General features: G+C 41.1%; 1 long non-coding RNA gene across 1 annotated transcript in view; it reads right to left on the bottom strand.

The window, feature by feature from the left end:
- LOC308056424 overlaps positions 1-16,687 on the bottom strand; it is a 78,544-nt gene extending 61,857 nt beyond the window's left edge. Inside the window, exon 1 of the long non-coding RNA XR_013924825.1 lies at positions 1-16,687. This exon is cut by the window's left edge and continues 28,689 nt beyond it. This is a non-coding gene — a long non-coding RNA (uncharacterized lncRNA).

Here is a 16,687-nt window from a genome sequence, read left to right as displayed (position 1 = left end):
TCACATGAGAAGAGCACAGTCACTTACACTAACGTCACATCCTCTGAGGTTTCTAACACTAATTATTAGCCATTCATTCCTGTCCAGTATTTCTTCCCCACTAGTCCACATTCACAGTCTCCTTCTTCCCAGTCCTGATGCCAGTCTCTCAAGAACCTTCTGACTCCCTGCTTCCATCTGAGCTCTTTTCCCAGCCACTGCCAGCTTTGCCCCATGATCTAATAAAGGCAATTCTACTTATTAGCAAAAAAATTCTAATTTTTTAAGATGGGCATTATACTCTTTCAGCCTCTGCCATCCACTGTATAGGTTTGTAAATAAGCCAAAGTCATTTGCAAAGCACTTTCAAATTATTCTTAAGGATATGCACTGCATAAATAATGCATTATTTATTTATAATCTGCATCAATGTTATACCTGCATCTCACAAAATACTTCATAAGTTTAAGGGGTTGTGACAATTTTTCTTACAAGCTTCTTAAAAAAAAAAAAAAAAGCCAAACAAAAAAACCCAAAACAACAAACCAACTCCCCTCATATTATTTAGTCACTCTTCGATCAAACCTTAGAAATATAGGCCAAATTTAATTAACCCAATTACCCCTCTCTCTCTGCTTCACTCTGTGTTTCAGTCACTCGTCCCTAAGACAAAGCATGGTTTAAGGTAAAAAAGCTTTTCATTCTGTCTGGGAATAAACGGCTTGTTGAAACAATGCTTTTTCGTCTGGGGGCTGACCTTGCCTTCATTTCCTTTCACTCTTCATTTGCACATCACCACAACAATGTTACTAAAGCAGGGAGACAGACAGCAGACTGTTGTAAGAAAATAACATCCAAGAAAGTACACGTAATTTACATGTAACTGCTAGGAGACAAACTTTTTGAGGGTTTTCCTTCTTCCCACTAGCTGTTCGAGGAATTTACAGCATCCTTCATGGCTGTTCTTACCCCCATCTCTTCAGCTCACAGAAAACCGTGGGACACTTGCTTTCTTGTAGCACTCTTATAATGTGCGAATCTGACACAGGCGGATGGTATTTTACTGCAGTTTCCCAAGGGCATCAATTAGTTTCTTTCATCTGCACTTTGGTAGGCAGGAGTGACGCTTGGTCACACTGAAGAAGAGATATCACCATTAGGGTTCTGAAATACACAAACAGCATTGTTCTTCTCAAGAAAACCATGCAAGGAATAAACATGAGCTTGAGCTCAAGGAAATGCAGTGTAACACAGCTGCAGGGTTAAATATGTACACAGGTTACTCTTCTGCTTCATCATCCAGATCTGCAAGTAATGCAGCTCAGAACTGATGTTGCATCACCTTGAGGAATTCACAGCTACCCAACATCAGTCAGAGCCAGATCAAAGATCCACTGCTAGAGGCAATAACGTTTTGGTCTCAGCTTGCCATGTTTCAGAAATGTGGTTTCTCTGCAGAAGCCAGACTACTGAACTAGCAAATTCATCAAGCTGTTTCTTTCAATTAGTCATCACAACAGGCAGAACAAGTTTTAGCACTTCTCAACATTCTGTACAGGTTAGCACTGGTTTCTCTTGAAGTAGCAAGGCTGGAGGGAGCATCAGGTAGGTCACTGTCATTAAAAACACTTTAATTGACTTTTGCCAAAGTGAAACTGCTGATTGTCCATTAATGCACTCACCACCCTTCCATGCATTCAAGCCTACTTCACAACCAGACCTTGAAGCATCTATTTCCCTTGGGTTTGTGCTTCTTGCTGAATACACTTACGTAGTATTCTCATTCACAACCTTTAGTAGGAAGAAAATGTGTCCTGACTGATACCATGTTGATAGGTATTATGAATGCCTACACAAATTGTTTCAAAAACAAGGAAGCTTTGCCACACAAACAAAATACTTTGCAAATCAACCTAACAATAGTCAAACCAGAACCTCTGCATTCAAAATAATTTAGAATACTGATACCTAAAGGAAGCTCATTATTAACTGGGGCAGCTCCTTAGGATATGGATCAGGGAAGTAAAAATTATGTTTGGGTCCTCTATCTCATTACAGGACAGAGAAGGAGCAGCTGTTTGCTAGCAAAGTGATAGTGCCAAGACTTCGGGGTACTTATCTAGACAACTTACTAAAAAGGTTCAGACTAAGCAATATCAGCATTAAGAGGCTAGAGGATAAATTTTGGAAAAACTCTTAGAAGACTATCATGTATACTAGCTTAGCCAAGGTAAAGTAAAGGGAAAAGAAAGAAAGTGAATGTAAATATCTGAAGGGAAGAAATATCAAAGGAAGAAGAATCATTTGCTGAAATAGAACGGTTGCTATGTTGAACAAAGAGACAAAACTAAACTCAGAACTTTTAATATGATTATTACCAAAAATAGTTAATGCTAAAATACATCAGGCTATGGGAAATACCACAAACAGAATTGAAACTTCACATGTATAGAGAGGAAGAAAAAAGCAGTATTTTTATATATAATCATTCTGCAGCAGAAATGAGATTATATAGAAACTACCAAACAACAGTGATCATACAGCACTTCAGTCACATTAGTTAGTCACAATGCTTCGAATTAATTGGACTGCCAGTGTGTCCAAAAACTGAAAACGTTTAAATGCTGCATTGGTAATAACACTAAATAACTGTTTTCTTAAAAAGTTGGAATCTTGGCAGGCCCTTGAAATCATTGACATACTTTTCCACGTCAAGTAGACATGTCCAAAACATTGAGAAATACAGCTGGAGGGTATTTATGCAACCTTTCAGAATAAAAGTTTTGGGCAGTTTTCTCTCAGCAGAGAGAGTGCCACAGCAACCACAACAACAGAATGCATATCCTCTGTGATACACCACCACATCACACAGGGCAAACCAGTGTATCCTATACAATAAAACAGAGACGCTTCACAGGGGATGCTGCTCCCCTGCAGCACTGTGGCAGCACAGGGATCATGCCAGGAGAAACTCTCGAGGTTTTTAAATTATTCACAGCTATTTTCATTATTCATTTCATTATTATTAAAACCAGGAAAGTGTGACAAAGACTGCAGATTTTCAGATAGATCTGCAGAACAAAATGGCAGAAAGCCTGCAGCCTTGCTGTACACAGGATTAAAATGAACAGGCTACAGAGACAGATGCAGTCCTCCCTGACCTTAACGATGCTGATGTTTACATATGAACATCCCCACTCGGCTGCAGATAAAGAATGACAGACAATACTACAAATTAGTGAAGGTCAATAGAGCAGGAGGCTGCAGTTAGTCAATTACAAAAGCAAACCCTTTGCTAAAGCACCAAGTCCTGTGTTTTCTCAGTATAATCAACTGCCTGAGTCATGTAGTCTAATAAAATTGACCTGTTTTTCCTTTGTCTAATTGACTGATGCCTGGAATTGCATGAACTTTAGGTGTGCTAGAATGTAAGTCTTAATATCATGTAGCAAAAGGCAGACATCTAATTAGTCTGTCTTCAGGTCTAATGGCTGCTTCTGCGATGTGCAGTTCCATCCAACCATGACAAAATCTTTGCTTTGAAGGTGTTTACAAAGACAAAAAAAATTGTTTACAAGCTATGAACTCTACTGGGTGCTAGAAAAGTTGCTATAGCAAAACAGTTCTTGTGTGACAAACAAGTACTGAATTATAAACAAAAGAAAAAAAACAAACAAACAAACAAAAAAACACAAACCACTTTCCTCAGATGAGATTGTGTTCTTTCTGGCTGAGAGATGAAGAACATAGTGAAGTTAATTTTCTTGAAATAGCAAGGCATAATAATTTTCCTGATTCATTCCTTAGAATAAGTCATTCAAAACCCTAAACAGCCTTACAGATCTTTTTTTCTCCTTAGTGTTGGGGGTCATCTACATAATTTTTTGAGCCTTTTAAAAATCTATATAGAATTTCAAGATTTTCAAGGGGGTTTTTTTCTACACATTCCCTATATATTTTGAGCTTAACTTAAATTGCTCTTCCAGTGGAATGTCTCGAAGCTTGCTAAGTGGCCACAGCCGCTGCTGCTGCTTCATGGCTACTCCTTTAGCAAAGTATTTGTGTGTGCACTTGAGCTTAGACACTGCTGAGCTTTAACTGAAATAAAGTTGGACACTGGTCTCGAGTACTATTTGACACTCAGATTTTCAAAGGAATTCAGGGACACTCAAATCTTATTGGAAGAGTTGGTGCCTAACAAAATCTCAATGCAAACCAGAAGATACCTTGCTGTTTATTGGCCATGTCTCTGAGTAAAAAGTAGCTGGACATGGAAGGCTCACTAGATTCATTTTTACTCAAGGCTCTGTGCCCCTCTTCCCCTCAAACTATACTCATTGAAGTTGGAAATTGGAAAGTAGCTGTAAAACTCCACTGCTATATCATTTGCAGTATGAGAAGACTGATATTAAAAATAATAATTAAAAAAAGAGAGACAAAAGAGAGAAACTCCAAAAATTTACTTACTGTGTACAATCCCCCATGCATTCACAACAATATCATGTAGTTTCTGCTTTGGACAAAGCCATTGCCTAGGGTTACCACTCATAAACTCTCCTTGAAAATACATTACAATTAAAGTTCCTCCAACAGCGCATCACAGCACACAGCCCCTGCGAAGGAATTCTTCTGACACCAGAAACTATAGACCAAGAGCTTGAAAAGCACATTCTAGAAAACTCAAAGCAAAAATACAGCCTTCATTTACGCATGATTTGGTGACAAAGTACACATACTCTCTCTCTCTCTCTCTAAAATCACACACAATATTGTATATGTATGTTTATACATTTTGACATATATAAATAAAATATACAACTTGGAAAATCAATTTCCAAACCCATTCAATTTCCCATTGTTATTGCTATATTAGTACTTTCTCTGCTCCACTAAAACTCTACCCACATTTTTCAACAGTCCCTCTCTTTTGGCTGGGAAATGTCCTAGTTATTCTCCTTCTCTCTCAGCTGCACAGTTACCGATGCCTCACTAACACATTTCCCTTGAACTGATATTGCTTCTCAACCGTCTCTATGTTCCCCAGTGTCAAGCTGCTATTTCTGGGCTAAATGGTGCTTTCTATCACCACACAAGAGTCATCTCATCCCCAATGAGGCAAATAAATTTATTTCCTATTTGTCATTTCTTTTACCAGGGGGCTTCTTAGTTAAAAAAACCAAAATCTGTTTTCAACATTCTTAAAAACAGCATACTTAAAATGCACACCATGAAACTCAAGTTTTTTAAACAACAGCTTCAGTACTCACATATGTTGAGAAGCAAGCATCCAATGCTTCCAAAAAGTATTAAAACAATACTTCATGCTGCCACATAAGGCTATCTAGATGTACAATAAAAGGCCAGGGAAAATGGAAACCCTTCAGTCACTGACAAGAGCCTGTTACATTCATAAACTGTCACAGATAGAAACATTTTAGAAGAGAGAGAAAAAGGAAAAATAAGTAGACTTTACATCTCCGTTTATCAGATTTAGTATATTGTACAGGTCATTCAATTCCAGCCAGTTCCACTGACAGGTCTCAGAAACCTTTAAGAAACTTTAAAACTCCTCTTGGACTAACTCTTCTGTAGTCTAAGGGAGTTCACACCAGGTACTGGTCTGACAACTCTAGCCTTGTCATGCATAGTCAACTTTTACATAAATACTTCCATTCTACTGAAAAATTTGCTTATACGATAACATCAACAAAACCCAAGTAAACATCAGAAGCCTATGCACCTACTACCCACAGCCACAAATCAAAACAAATGACTAGTATAAGGGACTTATAGCAGGATTAGTGGTCAAAAGTATGAGATTCCCTTGGGATCTTTAGGGAATCAGAGCCCAAAGTTTCCTTTTAATGCAAGATGGTACTTTTGTAAAAATATGAAGGCAAAATTCAGAAAGGTTTAAAAAAAAATATTCAGCTTCATTCATAACCCAACATTAACTGTGTTTAAAATCCTTCCCAAGGAAGGAACAGCATTGTTTTTGTATACTACAGTCACTGCTGATGCAGTAAAATTTTATGTTAAATAAAGTAATGTTCAAGAGAATGTGTTAACACATCTTTCCTTTGGCCATCACAGTCTTTGTCTCAAAGAGGCATGACAAAGATACAGGGGGAAAATTAAGAAGAAAAGGAGAAACAAGTGTCCTCACACATCATCTGTGCCCTAAGGTACCTGGGTCCTGTTGTGCATGTTGGCAGGATCCGTTATTTCCTACTGCACTGGGTATGCGCTGCACGTAGAGCTCGCCAAGTCCAGAGAGGTGACACTGGGAGGGCTTAGGCTTTCACTGGCCACACTCAACAGACACAAAAACCACCTGTGAAAGACTTTGGTAAATACCTACAGCTCTATGCCTAAATTCACTAAGCAGTGTGCACACCAGTGACGTCTCTACCACTCTGAGCCCCTTTAGAGTGCACCAGTTGTGTCCATACCGCAAAAGGGAAGGCTTGTTTCCAGTTTGTCTAGAGCTTGCATCGAGCAATAGACCTTCCTCAGAAAGAAAAGCTGACACAAGTGAAAGCTGGGGCCTGATGTGTACCAATATACAGATGATCAAGGGAAAGGGTTTAAGTGAGAAGACAAAAGAGCACCAACACGACCTTTACAGACTCACCCTCATATATCTCCTATAATACAGTTAACAAATCTTGAGCTGGCTTTTGTATTTTATAGCCCAGTAAGTGCTCTATAGAAACTTATGATCCAGTAAAATGTCAGTTAACATACATGAAGGCCAAAGAGGTCCCAAATGGGAAAATTAGTGAGATCTTCCTCAAGAGCAAATTTAAAACATAACAGCTTATAGAAAACAGATGCCACAGCAGCACAAAATTGTATGTTGCAGCTTTAGTTTAAGACACAGCTTTATGAACCATAAAATGTTGTAATCTCATCTTCAGATATGAGTTTTTAGAGCAAAGAAAATGGATCTTTGAAAGCAATGTTAATAAGAGAGTGGTTAGCACAGTAAGGCCAATGAAAGAACTAATTTCCATGCAATAAAACTCCAGAGACTCAGATAACTAATTCTCAAGGCTGTTCAATCAAAAACTAGGCATACAAAAATAAAAGAAAGGTTCTGATAATGTATTAGTTAGGAAAACTGGTACTCCTTTTTTTTTTTTTTTTTTTTTTTTTAGCAACTTGTTAGACAGAAGCCAAAGGAAAGATATTTAAGGCAGCCTTTCAGAGAGGTGGGTCAGCATATGCCCTAACTTGGGAAGAGGGCATGTCAAAAGAGACACACAGCAGGTTAGAGTATAATTCCTAACATAAAGGAGATGTTGAAGATCAAGGAAAAGACAACAGAAGAATTTGAAAGGCTTAGGAAACCCAAGAAGTCCTGAAGGGCTATCTGCACTATTTTATGCTTTTGTAAAGCACAGTTTATGTCTGCAATTTAGGAGAGTTACAGTTTTGATAGGGATAAGTTATGACCTGAGTGAGAAACTTCTAGAAAGACTACAGACCTGATTTCTGTTTCACAGAGAGACAAAAGTCTATTAAGAGAACAGGAAAAGGCACCGGTACAAGTTAATTTTTAAATGCTGAAAGTAGTTTGTTGGTGATTTTTTCTTCCCTGAGTACTTCCACAGAAACAAGCTTAAAGACTAGTATGGCCTACACTGCAGTTAACTGGATAGCTCACAGACTTGAAAAACATGACCACAAGACATTAACATTGTAACTGTGTTTAACGTTAGCTACTCTTACGTTGCAGCTTGTCTGAAAGACACGGAACTAGTTACCACATCTCACCCATCCAGATATACTATTAGTCCACAACATTACCTGAAACCTTTTTGCTCATATCATTACTTAAAAATCATGCCCTACCACATACAGTTTGAGATATAAGGACTAAAATATATTGACATATTTCATTTTAGCCTATATTGCCTATGTTTTACTTGCTGAAGTTGAATCTGACCTGTTATCTGGAATTAATATTTTTAAAGTTAAATTTCCTGAAAGGAAATCAAAAGCTGTAGGGAGTCTGAGTTATGGATAATCTTGCTAAAACTGTCATTAAATTTCAGTGGGATCACATCTACTTTCCTGAAATCATGCCATACGTTCCCTGCAGCCTTAAGAATCCATGACCTATATATCACAGCATCATAAATACTGTGTCATTTTTTATTAAAACAGACTTTTGATTCAAGGAACACTGAAATATAAACATGTCACAACAGTTCCATGTGTCAATGTGCTCTAAGTGCCATTAAATGCAAAATCTCTGGCATCACAGAGCATCATTAAAAAATTTTTTGTCATATTCAGAAGGCACACTGCAAAAGACAAGGGTAGTTCGCAAGAGCTGTACACAATTATTTCTATTCTGAACAAGAGTTCCCAGGCAGAAATTATCGGCATCTTTAAAAACAGCAAGCAGTTAAGACTCCAAGTCATGGGGAAATAGTGTAGAGTGGTATTTCAACCAGTTACCTTAGATGTGTAGTAGAATCATAGAATACCTTAAGTTGGAAGGGAGCCATAAGGATCATTGAGTCCAACTCCTTGCTCCCCACAGGACTACCTAAAACTGAACCATACAACTAAGAGAAGTCATCCAGCAGCTCCTTGAACACTGACAGGCTTGGTGCTGTACACTTCCCTGGGGACCCTGTTCCAGTGACCAGTCACCCTGTCAGTGAAAAACTCTCTCCTAATGTCCAGTCTGAACCTCCTCTGATGTGGCTTCATGCCCTTTCCTTGTGTTCCATCGCTGGTCACCAGAGAGAAGAGATAAGCACCTCCCCTCCACTACCACCCTTAAGGAAGCTGTAGGCTGCGATAAGGTCACCCCTTAGCCTTCTCCTCTGCACACTGAATGAAGCAAGTGACTTCAGCCACTCCTCCCAAGTCTTGCCCTCAAGGCCTTTCACCATCTTGGTCACCCTCCTCTGGACATACTCTAATAGTTTGATGTCCCTCTTATATGGAATTGCTCAACATTGCACACAGCACTCGAGGTGGGGCACACCAGCGCACCGTAGAGTGGGACAGTCACGTCCCTCAACCAGCTAGCTGTGCTGGGCTTGATGCACCCCAGGACACCGTTGGCCCTTTCGGCGGCCAGGGCGCACTGTTGACTCATAGTCAACTTGCCGTAGCCATACACATTGATGAGAACCCCCTGAGCCTTCTCTGCTCTTCTCTCAACTTCAGCAAGTAAAACATAGGCAATATGGGCTAAAATGAAATATGTCAATATATTTTAGTCCTTATATCTCAAACTGTACGTGGTTGGACATGATTTTTAAGTAATGATATGAGCAAAAAGGTTTCAGATAATGTTGTGGACTAATAGTGAAACATTCCCAGCTCTCTCTGCCTTTCCTCACAGGAGAGATGCTCCAGCCCCAGACAGACTTTTCCAAGGGGCACCCCAGAGGCGGAGGACAGCTGTGAAATCAAAAAACTTAGGAAAACCACTGCAGTCATAAAACATTATTTTCTCACTTCAGTGGATGACAGGCTCTGAATCCAGAAGGAGTAACTTGGCCTATCATACCATCTTTGAAGTCTGGTGCAAGGTAGAATTTGGCAAAGCGTCTGGCCTGCCTTCTCAGCCTGGCTTTTCCATGTTACTACCTGCTGCCTTCGCAGCAGCAAGATGCCACTTGCACCCTGGGTCTGGGGTCAGGGTTGCACTGAGAGCTGCCTTCACCACCTGGTGCTCCACATGCCCACGTTTCTTCCCATCCAGATCCGCTCAGGCGCTTGCACGGTGCACCAGCGGTGGGGGCAAAGTCCTGCTCCACATCACGTACTCGCCCCGCTTTCTCCTCCACACTCCCAGCTCCGCCCTAAGATGCTCCCCTCCTGTGCCACTTGCAGCTTGCAGGGGAGTAGAGAGGGAAAGAAGGAGGCATCCCCACAACTTCTCCATCTCATAGCACTGAGGATAGTGTTTCTGCAATGGGGAAAAGGGGGGCCCCCAACAAAAATGAGCCTGACACTTTCTTTGCCACTTGGTGCAAGGTGGCAGCTGGCAAAGGAGCTGGCCTGTCTTCTCAGGCCAGCTCTTCTCCTCAAGGACCAAGGTCTCTGCTGTGTCCACAGTATGACGCTTCCATGCAGTGGCATGTGCTGCATCTGTTGCTTGAGGTGTCGCACTGAAGTTCGGCAGCCCTCCACATGCCAAAGGTGCTGGCTGCTCTCTCCTGCAGAAGCCCAGGACATGGCCATCACTTAGGAACGTGACTGCAGAGGTGTGCAGGGTGTTTCCCATGCTCCCTGAGAAGCCATTGAGCTTTAGGAACAGAACGAGCAGAACAGATGACTGTCATGTCACAGCAAGACTTTGGATTATGTCCTCTACTCACACAAGCCCTAGAGAGAGAGGAGAGCTTGCAGAAGGAGTGCTGAGCCCTGTGTTGAAGGGGATCTCCCAGTGTCCTAATGGTGAAGGGCTCTGCTGGACTCCTCCAGGCTGAGAGCACAGGCAACACTGCCCTCAGCTAATGGCTGCTTGTGGCACAGCAGGAGAAGCCCCTGGCCAAGGCTACGCTGTGACCTGCCTCTTGGCCCCGCCATGGTGACACCCGGAGCCCGCTGCACAGGGTCGCAGGGGGGGAGCCCAGCAGGCTGTCCCAGCTGTGTCAGGTGCATGGCCACCAAGGGCAGGGATGGCCTCCAGTCCCTGGGCACAGGGACAGCCTGGAGGCCAGCACTCCAAAGGCCTTCCTGCTGTGTGGCCCTCCACTGTGACACAAAGTCCTGCCACCCTGCTGCCAGTGTCACTACCCAGCAACGCAGCATCACCAAGCCCGACCAGGACAAAAGGGGCACCCTCTCACGCCCCACCACCAGCCTGCCAGCCTGTGCTGTCGGGACAGAGCTGGCCAGGGGCTGCCCCCCAGCACAGGAGAGGACCTCTTGGAGTGGCCAGTTGGGTTAATCAGAGGGGCTGAGTGGGGAAGACTCAAGGCTGGATGAGGCTGCTGGAGCTTTTCTGCTGTGGTCCCAGCTCCCAGCAGGGCCACATTCAAAGCTGCATCTACTGGATGGAAATCCTGCTTCGTCCCTCCTTTGGGGAACAGAGACAAGCTCCTGGGGAGATGAGAAGCACCACAAACACCTGGAGGTGCCCACAGCCATCAGGCCTTTTCAGCTGGATAGCAGTGGCGAAGGTTGGCTTGGTGCCGTGCCAAGAACATGGGAATGCATTCTCAGTGCTTCAGGGAGCACTGCAGGGCTCATCGTCCTCATTCCTGCAGAGCCAGCGGCAGTTGCAAAGCCGTTGCAAGGCGTATGAGAGCCAGCACCTTCCCCTAGTGCTTTGGAGCACCCACTGGTGTCCTGCCAGGCACGGGAAGGATTCTCACCCCCAAGGTCGATCCGTCTGGGACTTTTTGCCATTCTTGGAAGTGTCTGAGATGGATCTGGGTTGTAGGAGGGAAGGGGCTGCACAGTGGTGGCATCCCTGGTAGGTGTGACCACCCCATGGGGCCAGGAGGCAAGTCTTGCTCACATGCTCTGGGAACAGCTGATGGCCATCAGGAAGGAATTTTTCCCTCTGGGACACACTGGCCCTGGTCCCTAGGGGTTTTTTACCTTCCTCTACAGCACTGAATCCCTCAGGATCTGTCACTTTTCAGCTCTCCTGGCATCCAGTTAAACTGCTGCTTTGTATTTGATCTATGTTTGTGTCACGCGTGTCCTGGTCTTGGCCAGGGAGCCATGTCCTGCAGCTGTGCTGTCAGCAATGGTGTGTATGCTGTATTGGGTTTACATGGCAATATCTGTGGAGAGGGGGAGGCTGCAGGGGTGGCTTCTGCGAGAAGACAACAGAAGCTTCCCCCATTTCCTATAAAGCCAGTTCCAGATGCCTCCAAGACATACCCCACCACTGGGCAAGGCTGAGCCCATCAGCAACGCTGGTAGTGCCTATGTGATAACATATTTAAGAAGGGGAAAAAACCTTCTACAATAACTATTCAGGTATTGCACTGAGCTTTGAATGCCACTGCACATGAAAACACATTTTCAGCTCTGGGATGTTGAAAAAAATTTTACATGCTGCAGTGAAGTCCTTATGCCAGTGTACAAAACCACGATGATGGTAAAGCTGAAGCAAAAGGAGCAGTCTCCAGCTGTACCTCAAGAGGCCGGCAATAGCCACAATTGCTGCAGGACAAATTCTAGCCTCACCAAACAGCACTAATGAAACAGATAAATAGGGATGGCACAACTGACATATTAACTCTTCAAAAACCCCTTTGAAAAACCCCTCTCAAACATAAAGCACTCATGCTAGCAGGTTTTGGCACCACAATGAAAATGCAGAAATTAACCAACCTTTTTAAACTGCTCAAAGAACCGCAGATAACAGCCGTTATCATCCATATAACTCAAGCCATCTACAGGCTGCATTCACAACCAGGCATGTTTGCACAACAAATATATTTGTTTAATAAATATGGAAATTAAAACACAACTGGTATTTACTATGCATTTCTTACATGAGCTACCACAGTTCATTTAAAAAAAAAAATATTTCTATTAAAGCTTGGTTATGTTCTTCTTAGATTATTTACATAAAAATGTTTAACTCTCCAGAGAGCAGAGCAACATAGAGTGGAGTACCTGCTTCTTCCCAATAGTTATTCAATACCTATCTGTAACATTTTGTCACCATGCTCGCTTTTAAAACCAGTTCAGCTTGCCTGAGAACTGGAGTCTGGTGCTAATTTAGGCAACGGTGACCATCCACCTGGTTCCATTTTAAAATAGAACATCTGTGACAACTTCAGAAGCGATATACAAAAATCTTGTCTGGGGTTCAACCCTACTGCACCTCTAGCTATCCTACAGGACAAAACTTATTAATACTTAAACATCAGCATTAAGACTATCATGCATTTTACATAGGATACTTTCGTTCCAACATGATTTCTTCATTGAGTCATTGGCCAGCAAGGCACTTGCTTCCATCTTACCTGAATTATTCATGAGGCATTCCCCTGTAGAAATTATCAACTTCACTGGAAGAATCACTCAGCAGAACACTCCTGTCATATTTTATTTTTTCCCCTTTATTAAGTTCCAATGTTAATCAAAAGCACTGCATTTTTTCTCCCCAAGAAAGAAATAGTGTATGAAGGATTAATTCATGAATGCCTATTACCTGTCACACATCAGAAACCTCAACTTAGACTAAACAGTTGGAAATCCATTGTGCAGATGACACAGTTTGTAAAAATTACTAAATAAATACATATAGGTATGAACAACATTTTGATATACATAGAATTTGATATAAGTAACTACTTGCCAAACACCTACTTCTAGGAACTAGCAATTTTCTCAAAATAAAGGAACTAGCATAATTGTAACTTTAGATTAACTTATAAAGGGGATTAAAATCAGCTATTGCCATCAAATAGACACATTCATAGAATTAATTCAGGATGAGGTTTTTGTCATGACAGCTGAAGCCATATCAAGATGCAACGATGTTTCCATCTTCTATGGTTGCTTCAGCAATTTTGGAGGCAGAACATACTATTTTACAGGCAAAAAATCAAAGCTAACTGTAAAACTTGCAGAAAATTCAATTCAAATCACCAAAATTTAATCCAAAGCTTCACAAAGGTTAAGTTTACACCTCTGCAAAGGTAGCACAGGGCCTTTATTATTAAATATAAAGATGAAGACTGAGTTAGTTCTCTGAACGATTGCAGCATTCACATTATAGTTTTTCTGACTTGGAAGTCAGATGCAAATTACAGGGTCTAAACTCTCCAATTCTGTAACTCAAACCTCTCTCCACAACCAGTCCAATCCCTCCAACAGTTTCTCACACGTTCCTGAATTTTAGTGCTACTTTAAAAAAACAAACAAAACCAGAAACATTCAATTCCTTGTTCCCAAACTTTGTTATCACTTTGAGTTAGGTGTCATTTTCTTATATACACACTGTGAGAAAAACAGTAATTCAGATCAGTTTATGTCTGAGGTAAACAATGCTGCCAGGTAAGTGAATGTTTCTCGATTTTTAAACATGCCTACCTTCCTTTTGATGTAAAGTCATTAAAAAATTAAGAAGAGGACATATCCTAAAGAAGAAGCTGAATCCATCCATAGATTCACTTTTACAGCAGTAATATACAGTGTTACAACAATTCTGAGCTACGCAATAGTGATGGTCCTTTCCCTCCACCTTTGATGTGATACATGCCTCTAGAGATAGAAAGAAGGAACTGTTCTTTTATTCCCTTGAACAGAAGGGCTGTGATTCTTTTTGCATCTTGTGAAAGGCACATAAGCGACGACTTCCCATAACCTGCTCCTAGGCAAGGTGTAAAATCTGGTCCTTAAAAGTTCGCTTTCATATTTTGTCCTTTATCATTGGACAAATACTGACTTTTTATTTTTTCATTTCAGATAAACCCTTAGTAAACAGTAACTGCAACAGAAATTGACGCTCACACTGTGTTCTCCTTCCTCATACCAAAAGCACGTAATGCCCCAACAGTGCCAGAACAGCTCTGCAAAATATCATCCACAACTCCACAGTGACAACAGGGTCAAAAAGCAAACATGACTGCTGTCTGAACAGAGAGACAGGGATGATTTAGTTTTGCAGGCAGAGGTGTAAGTTCAGCCTACACAGCTAAAGAATGTGAAACTCACTGATCACAGGGAGACAGACCAGTGGCGCGAACTCCAGAGGGATGAACTGCTGCTGTATGCCTGGGTGGAGACAGGTAAACAAAGCCAAGCAGAACAAGAATCTCACAACTGTTTCAAGTTCAGCTGAAGTACCTGTTTTGTCTACTACAAATGCCTGCTCACAGAAAAAGAGAAAGAAAATGTCTTTAAATAAGGCAAGTGCTGCAAATCCTAAGTGTTCAATCTTCTTGGCTCATACCTAATTACCAGCACTACCCATTAACAAATCCGTTATTGAAACCATCCCAAATGAAACAGAATGAGCAGTAAGATTTAAGTTCTGCATAACTCCATTACACCCAAACGGAAAAAAAAAAAACAAACCCAGACGCTACTCCACAGACTATCTTGATGAAAAAGAAAATCCACGTAACATTTCTAGGGAAAATATATTTATATCTTTTCATCTAAACTTAGTACTCCCCATAATATTGATGCCACATTTGGCATAAACCAGCACATCTAGCACTGACTCAAAACATCCTATTCAATCCCTGAAAACAACAGGAAACATGATTTTGTGTAAAGTTAAAATCCCTTAGAGGACTACTTCAGGTATAATGAAGACTTTAAGTTGATAGTACTTTAAAAAGTATCACTTTTTTTCATTACCTTCTGACAGTAATTACGGAAAAGATTCAAATTATCTCAATTCTGCAAATGTTTAATCACAACCAGTATATGACTTATATCTCAACACATCCACTAAAAAATACTTTTAAAAGCATATAATACCACCACAGCACACCACCCCCCTGAAATTTACTATTGCTTTTATCTGCACACCTGATAAATATATGTATGTATGTATGTATGACCCTTCTGGCAACAAAAGGTAAACAAGGAACTTAAATCACTGACTTTTTTCATACAAATTTAATTTTACTTTTAAAACCTATTTAAAAGATGCTTATAATTTATAAGAAATACTTCTGCACTTTATAAGCACACCACCTATATTTACATGCAAGTATATATGCAAATGATCTGTCTCTATATTATTAATTTGCCAAATATTCTATATTGCTCTGTTCCACTAACATACAGAGCAGTAGATATGACTTAATGTGTTTTAAGTCATTTGTGTATAGTCTTTGATACATGTCTTTATTGAGACTAAACCTAGTATTCAAGCCCAAAAGAATCTTTCATATACCAGGTAAAGTCCCAGTTTCAGTTCAGCTGTAAAAGCTTAAAATATGTTAACCTGTCCTTAGACACAGTAGGCCACAACATAGCATATGGTCTGTTACAGCTACTGAGGTTTTTAATTATTACTTACATGGGCAGAGAGAACAGTTCAAAGCTACTTCCAACTGAGCATCTGCTGCCTCCTACATCCATGACAGAAGATGTGCAGTATGCATGGTTCAACTTGATAAGTGGTGTATATACATCAACTTCAGCCATAACTGTGCTGCAAGCATTGCTGCCCTGTAAGTACAGCAATTTTTCTGTTGATTAGTGATAAAAGTACCATCTCACACAGAAAACTAGTTAGCATCTTTTAGGAAATACAAAGTGATCTGAAGAAATATTTAGTAAATCTTAAACTAGTACGACAAAACAGCTGCCCTAGGATTTGCTCCTCAAACAAGTCAAACTGTTAGGACAGTCCTGGTATTAAGCAAACACCAAGCTACAGTGATGAGCATCAAGCTTTATAGCAGCCATACCCTAGCAAAAGAAGCAATTTTACCTAAGTCTTTTACTCAGCTTCTTAAAACACTGACCTTTCTCTCCTTCTCACCTCTTTATTTCCCCCATCATCCGTCCCCTACCACAAAAGCAGCAGCTATCAGGACATGAAGTACTGGGGCTTTGGAGGGACTGTGAAAAGAGAGACAAGGAACAAGCCTGCTAAGTAACAGTGTATGGAAGTCCCTAGAGTGCAGGTTTTGTACCAGGAGGTACATGAGGAATGGCTGCATGAGAACAGGACCATTTCTTTTTTAAGTTGAGTACAACAGTTAGGGGACAGAAAAAAGTGTGGTGGAGATAGAGG

The sequence above is a fragment of the Falco punctatus genome (genome assembly GCF_963210335.1).
Source record: "Falco punctatus genome assembly, chromosome: Z".
NCBI lineage: Eukaryota > Metazoa > Chordata > Aves > Falconiformes > Falconidae > Falco > Falco punctatus.
The sequence above is the reverse complement of the archived record's forward strand: the minus strand, read 5'-3'. Positions and strand labels throughout refer to the sequence as shown.